At 38.6% G+C, this 6966-nt stretch overlaps 1 protein-coding gene across 1 annotated transcript in view; it reads right to left on the bottom strand.

Moving 5' to 3' along the window:
• Positions 1-5159: 5159 nt before the first annotated feature.
• LOC145775199 (uncharacterized) overlaps positions 5160-6966 on the bottom strand; it is a 40212-nt gene continuing 38405 nt past the window's right edge. Inside the window, exon 11 of the transcript XR_014290132.1 lies at positions 5160-6034. The gene's annotated coding sequence lies outside the window, so the exon portion shown is untranslated. The remainder of the gene's footprint in view (positions 6035-6966) is intronic.

Here is a 6966-nt window from a genome sequence, read left to right as displayed (position 1 = left end):
TTGTCAATCTTTACTGCCTCTTAGCGATTGCCATCCATAATATCCATCCTCCACATTAATTTTTATTAGATTCAGAGCAGGTGAGGGAAAATGAGAAAAGTTTTTCTAATTGTAGGCTACGTAGCCCACTCTACATGTTGTCGCAATGAGAGCAGAAAAACGTGATTAGGCTAGCCTATTACTGGCAGTGCCGGTCTTAGGGTTTTCCGGGCCCTGTGCGGAATATGCTTTTGCGGGCCCCAATGACAATAATCCAATTCAGTGGCGTAGCTAGGTACTTTGAAAGGGGAGGGGCGGCGGTGGCGGCGTGATCGCCAAAGACGACAACCAGCGACGGGGGGGTCTGGAGGGCCTCCCCCAGAAAATTTTGAAAAATTACTTTGAGTTTGGGACATTCTGAGAGCATGTTCAACAAAAATTTAGGTATGAATATTACTGTGAAATGGTGCTGTCCGGTGGCATAGCAAAAGGATAAGATCATGCTTTCTTTGGCATTTTTCGGAAATAAAGCTATGTCTCTACAGTATGTTGAGTCTGGATGCAACCTATTTCGTCCCCTAAAATCGTGTAACAAAATTAAATTTCGACTTATTTCGTCCCCTGAAACGATCGAGAAATTTGAAATGTTTGCGGCAACTCCGATCAGCGATTTCGGCTATGTCGTTTTTTTTTCTTGATCTTTTCAGGGTACGAAATATTCAGGCGACGAAATAGGTTGAATTCGTTGAGTCTCTATGTTTTCTTGTTGCGAATTCCTTTGCTGAATTCACTTGTTGAATTTTTCCTTTGAAAATGACACTATTACTGCATTTTCTGAGTAAATTGCGGGCCCCCTAATTTGCGGGCCCTGTGCGATCGCACGGTTTGCACATCCCAAAGACCGGCACTGTTACTGGACTCCCATGTCTGGGTTAGCCTACTGAGTGGCTCATATGAAGCTGGGTAGGCTAAACAAACAAACTATTGAAATCCTTGAGTGGTCGATAATAAAATTTATTTTAAACGTACCTTCGATTTCAAACCTAAAGTAACTAATCACCAAACTTTCGGGAAATACAGTTTTTATTTGATAAGTTTGAGCAAAGGCGAAGTGTATGTCTACGTCTTGATCAATAAGTTAATCTGGTATAGGCCTGTGGTAGCCTAACCATAAAACCACAGAAAATACTTCCTCTACAGCTGTTTTTTTGTTTTTGTTGTATCCAGGCTTAGGCTACACCTGGTGGTTGAAGAATTAGATAGACGTAAGGCAAGGAAGCCAATCTTCGTGTCCACCTTCAGGCATGCCTTTAAGTGTCCTGCCAAAGACACAGCCGCATGTTCTTGAGCGGTGTCGAACCGGCGCCCTTTAGATTGCCGTTTCAGGGCTCTCACCGCTCGGCTATGCAGCCGACATAGCTGTGATAGCTTACCTCAACTATAATTTTATAACCATTATCTATATCAGGGTTTCCCAAACTGTGGTCGCGGACCATTGGTGGTCCGCGACGACTGCACAGGTAGTCCGTGGCGATATGACAAGAAATTAAACAAATCACACATAACTTATACGTTGTACAGTAGGCTACGTACCCTGTCAAAGATAATTGCCGCAGTTCTTTACAACTTAAATGATTTCGAAAGCTTTTGCTAGTATCCAGTATCGTAAATCTTACTTGTTGCACCTTAGTTGCAGTTAAAAAATTAGAAGCAAAGCAAAAATTTAAAGCATTAAACAGAAGCACAAGAGATAGTGGCACAAAACAAAGCACAATTAGCGCGTTGGGCTCGCAGTCGAGAGCCTGCATGTTCGACTCCAGCCACCCGCACTTGCTGTTGTTTCTCTGGGCAAGAAACTTTACGATAATTGCCTCTACCCAGTGATCGATTTCGAGTAATGGGTAGTACCAAATTTAAGTCATAAGTAGAGTAGACAACCGGAAACAGACATTGCAGTCGGCTGCAGCGTGGGTCAGGTGTACGTCGGAAGGCGTACACCGATGCATAGCGCTCAAGTCCGCTTTCCCGCAATGCAGGGTAAAGATATGAAAAACAAACAAACAAACAAACAAATCTTGTGCTTTTCGCATTACTTTGTTTTGTGCCACTATCTCTTGTGCTTCTGTCTTTCTTGCGTAATCTGCCTGAGTCCTTGTCTGAACAATCAATTAATTTTACCTCTGAAATACTTGACCCGCTGTGCTGTGTAATTTTCAGTTATCATTTTGTTTGAGCGAGGCAGTTTCTCAAATGTTTAGATTTGACCATATTTTTGCTGTGATACTGTATGATTCTTTAGCATTTCTTTTAATAATGTATTTTTTCTTATAGGCTTGAAAAGGGCTATATGACTAGCCGAAAACGTTCGCTTGTTGTTTTTTGTTTTTATAATGTTAAATGTAGTGTTGTTGCTTAGTTATGTCTGTTTAATTGTTTATGGTTTAAAAAATAACTAATATACAGTATTCTAAGTTTGTATACAGACGGTGACGTAGGATTCAAAGAACCCAATTAGCCTAACAGTACGTATTTACATTGATTCAATGTCGGAATATTGAATAATATTCAATCATCGGATTTGCAGAAGGCGTCGTTGGATTTTCAAACAATCGCCGAACAGGCAACTTGCCGAAAAAGGCTCTCGCCGAATAGGAAACTCGCCGAATAGTAGCAGAACCTTTTATAAAAGTAAATAAACAAAGCTAAGCAACACCTTAACATTCCTTTAACAGGTATAACATGTTTTTGTTAAATGTTGTGGTGTTGCTTAGCTATGTCCGTTTATGGTTGAAAAAGTACTGTGACCTCCCCACCCGAATTGTTTTATAAAAGTAGGCTATTCACCAGATTTATATAAATTCATATTTTGCAGTTGCCCAAATCAAGATGATGCATTGATGGATATTATAAAAAAATTAAAGAAATTTTGATGCCGAGGCAACTGCATCATGCCAATTTGGGCAGTTTTATAAATAGACTATGATCAGATAATTTCATATTTTTTGTTGCCCAAATCTAAACGATAGGCCTACAGTTATGTAAATGGGAAAAATTAATGAATTTGTTCATTTTGGGGAAACTGCCTCATTCTAATTTGGGCAGTTGCATAAACAGACTAGGTCAGTTTCATCAAATAATTTCATGTTTTCAGCTGCCCAAATCAACACGATGCATTTGTGAAAATTAATAAAATTAGCTATAGGCTATAGCAAATTTTGCGTTTTGATTTGGGCAGTTTCACAAAACTATAGGAGACATATTTTGGTGGCTGCCCAAATTGTCATGATGCAGTTGGTTAAATGCATTTCGTAGTACAGTTTGATCACCATGCAATACAATACATCAATACGGGTGTGCCAAATGAAAAATTTGCGGCACATTTCTTGTGCAAATAAGAGGCTGTACTTAGTTTGATAGGTAGGCTAAAAGATACTAATTTATAGTTTTTCTTAATTCATGCAATTTTGTAGCTTTTATATAGCAATTTTTGCTCTAATAATTTCAAGATTTTGCCCGAATTCGCGACGTTTTGAAACAACAGAGGAGCGGCTGCCCCCCCCCCCTGCCCCCCTGGCTCGTACGGCTATGATTCGTATTCAGGTAAAGAAATACGAAATCATTTTACTGAAAAATATTATCTTCTCTTTTTTCAATTTTGGCAGGGAAGCGGAAATTTGACAGGGAAATGCTTCCTTTGCTTCCATTGAGGATATGCCCCTGTGCGTGCGATGCTCTAACAAACCCCGCTTATGGGGTTTTGTTCTTAAAACTAGGAACATGTGATGTGACCTATGTCTGAAATAATTAAATTTGCATAAAAAACTGTAAAAGTTGCTGGTCAATTTTTTGAGATAAGTTGCACAAGGAAATGGTCATTATGCCACGCTAAATAAAATTTTTAAAACTCATTCTGAATTTTGGTGGTGTAAATTTTACTAAAATTTGTCCTGACTAACCCCGGTCTCCCCAATAGCGTGATCGTGATGTCTACCGCCGTATGTTGTATTGTTGCTCAGTGTCGTAGGAATCCATTGGATGTTGATGTTGTGAACTTAATCAAGGATGGCATGATCTTGGTGGCCGCAAAATATTGCTACTCACAGTTTTTTGTAAAACTGCGAGTAGACTGCGATTTATTAAGAACGAAAAAATTTTTTTGCAGTTCTGCCTATTAGCCTAGCCTATATTCCCACAATTACACTCCTAAGTCTGTCCAGATAAGATCTATCACATCTCCCAACAACAGAGAAAATAGTTTCGAAAATCAGAGAACTGAAAAGCGTAGAAATAAGTCACAATTCTTTTGTATTTTGTTTGACTTTCCTGTTTGAAGTGGGGTGGTTCGATCAATTTCGATTTGGCTGCTGGTCAAAAGTTCAAGCAAGCTGATATAGAAGCGAGCCAATGTGACTTTAGCAATTTTGCAATCGCTTTTAATTCTCTGACTTTTTTAATCATAGCCTACTTTGTGAACCAGGCACATTAACCAATTTCGGATTATCCAGATCAGGTTTTTTGTTCGGCTAAAAATTAAATCCAATTAAGAGCAGAATTTAGGGATAGGCTAACACTGATATCTAAACACTGAGTAAATACATTCGTGACAGAATTTTTTTTTGAACCCTGGAAGAATCCACATTTTAAGCTCTGGCAGATTGCGGAAAATGGAAATCCGGCTTAACTTCCTGCTGGTTTTCAATGATGAGTCGTCGGTTGGTTGGCTTTGAATCTTTATCCTCGGGTTGACAAAGCCTCTGATCGGTTATTTCTGGAAGTTTCGCATAGCCTACCGTATACTTGTAAAGTCTTTGAACCACTCACGCAGTCCTAAAATGTGTAGCTCAAGCGCACACCTAGAGAGCTGAACCAGCGCCGATTGATGTTGAGTCGGGCGCTTAACCAATGAGTGGTCACAGCGGTAAACCATAATTTCTTCGTGGGAAAATTGTAACTTAAAGTTCCCGGATCCTTTCGTCTGCATGTAATGACCGAAGAAACACACACTTGAACTTCTTTTCAAAAAGTGTATTTCTGTAAAAATTAGCCCACGGCTACCGAAAACGAGGGGGTGCAACGCGTACACCACTGAAAACTGTCACTACAGAACAGATTACTTGGATAAAAGACGGAACCTTTGTCCAGCTAGCAAGCACTAAGCCAACAGTTAAATGTGCGGCCAACTTTCAAACAATCATTTTACGAATGACCAGAATAGATATCAATATCTCAAATTCACGTAGAAAGTAACTGTGACGCAATAAATGAAAGACAATTATGAAGTCATTCCAACAGGTGTTTAAAGCTGATGTAATATTTCCTGTTTAAACAGGCCCAAACAAGTCCAAACAAGTTTGACACAAGTCTATGAACGATGGTGCAATTTTGGCACATTTTCTAGCAACTTCCATAACGTAATATTCAGTAGACTTGAACGGTTTTATATGACGTTTGATTTGTACAGAGATTGGCCGTAACAATGAGCTAAAGGGCAGACAACAACGTCAAAATTTGGTAACTAGGACAGTCACGGCGGTGTTACCAGTTACCAGATGGGGAATATTGTTAGCAAATTGGTAAAAATTAAAGAAATTAAAAAATAATTTAAGACAAAAAATTGACATAAGGGAAATTTTCTGTTTCTAGAAAACTGGAACAGCAACGAGACGTGCCTCCGACAACCAACACATCCGCAGACCGCAGGCCTACGTGAAAACTTTTTTTCGTTTTAAAGATACCAATAAAAGTGTCGGAAAACTATTTCTAAAGTAGGTGAAGACCATTATTGTATTAAAGATTACGTTTGGCACGGCAGCAGCAAAAAAATGGTGGAAAAGTGTTGGTGACATCATAGACTTCTATGGTGACATGCATGATGCTGCGTCTGGGGAATTTGCGAGACCCTAGTGGCGAAATTCCACGGGCGTCGTTCTGGCAACACTGAATCACGCAGAAACATTGTGACCCTGACAATATGGCATGTTTTAGTCCAGCCCAGGCACAAGTAATTCGATTCAGTACTCAGGAGTATCACAGTTTGGAGCCTCAGTGGAATACACTGAAAAAGAGAAAACTTTTATTTCGTCTGTTGCGAGAATAGTGCGATACAATTATAAACAGTACGAATAAAATAACACCATAACAATCTAGTTTCCAATCTATTGTAGGCTAGCTACGTAGATTGTTTTGAGGAAGCTAATTTTACACATTTTGAGTTTGTAAATTACTTTAGGTAACAAAGTGACTATGTTTACACACTTGTTGCCATGGTTACAATCAAGTGTTCTTAGAGTTACGATTAAAGTTAGAAAGGTTTAAGATAACAATAACGTTAGGGTTTTGATCTTTGCCCAGGACTAAAATAAACTTCCAAAATACAAATTTTTGTTTTAAACAGCTTTAGCCTAAACTTTTCTCAAATTAAAGCAGACTTCCTTATCTGGCAACGCTATTGAGGCTATTATTACACTATATACGGTAGTGTAAATGGGGTCCGACAAATTGTTCGTAAGCAATTGTTCGTAAAACAATTGTTTGTAAAATTAATTCTTCGTAAAACAGTTCTTCCTAAAGCATTTTTTCGAGCATGCAGTTAAAATTTGATGTATACGAAGAAATGCTTTACGAAGAATTGTTTTACGGATTTCATTTTACGATAAACAGTTTACGAACAATTGTTTTACGAACAATTGCTTACGAACAATTTGCCTATAACCAGTGTAAATATAGCCACAGCCTTTAGGTAAAGACACAGTATCTCACATGTTTTATTAAATCTGTAGGCCTAATGGAATTATTGCATTGAATTATTTTAAAGGCAAACTTGATTCTTGTAGCCTAAGTTTTTGTGTCTGCTTAATTAGGTAGGCTAGCCTAATACTGTAGAATAGACTGGCATCTGTTGAATGTAGCTTGTCCAGTATTGAGTTCAAAAACAAACCTAATCCAAAAGAAATAGGCTATATAGTTAAGTAGGCCACTGATAATTTT

This window comes from Aplidium turbinatum, chromosome 8 (assembly GCF_918807975.1).
Source record: "Aplidium turbinatum chromosome 8, kaAplTurb1.1, whole genome shotgun sequence".
Classification (NCBI taxonomy): Eukaryota; Metazoa; Chordata; class Ascidiacea; order Aplousobranchia; family Polyclinidae; genus Aplidium; species Aplidium turbinatum.
This window is presented reverse-complemented; position numbering and strand designations above follow the sequence as displayed.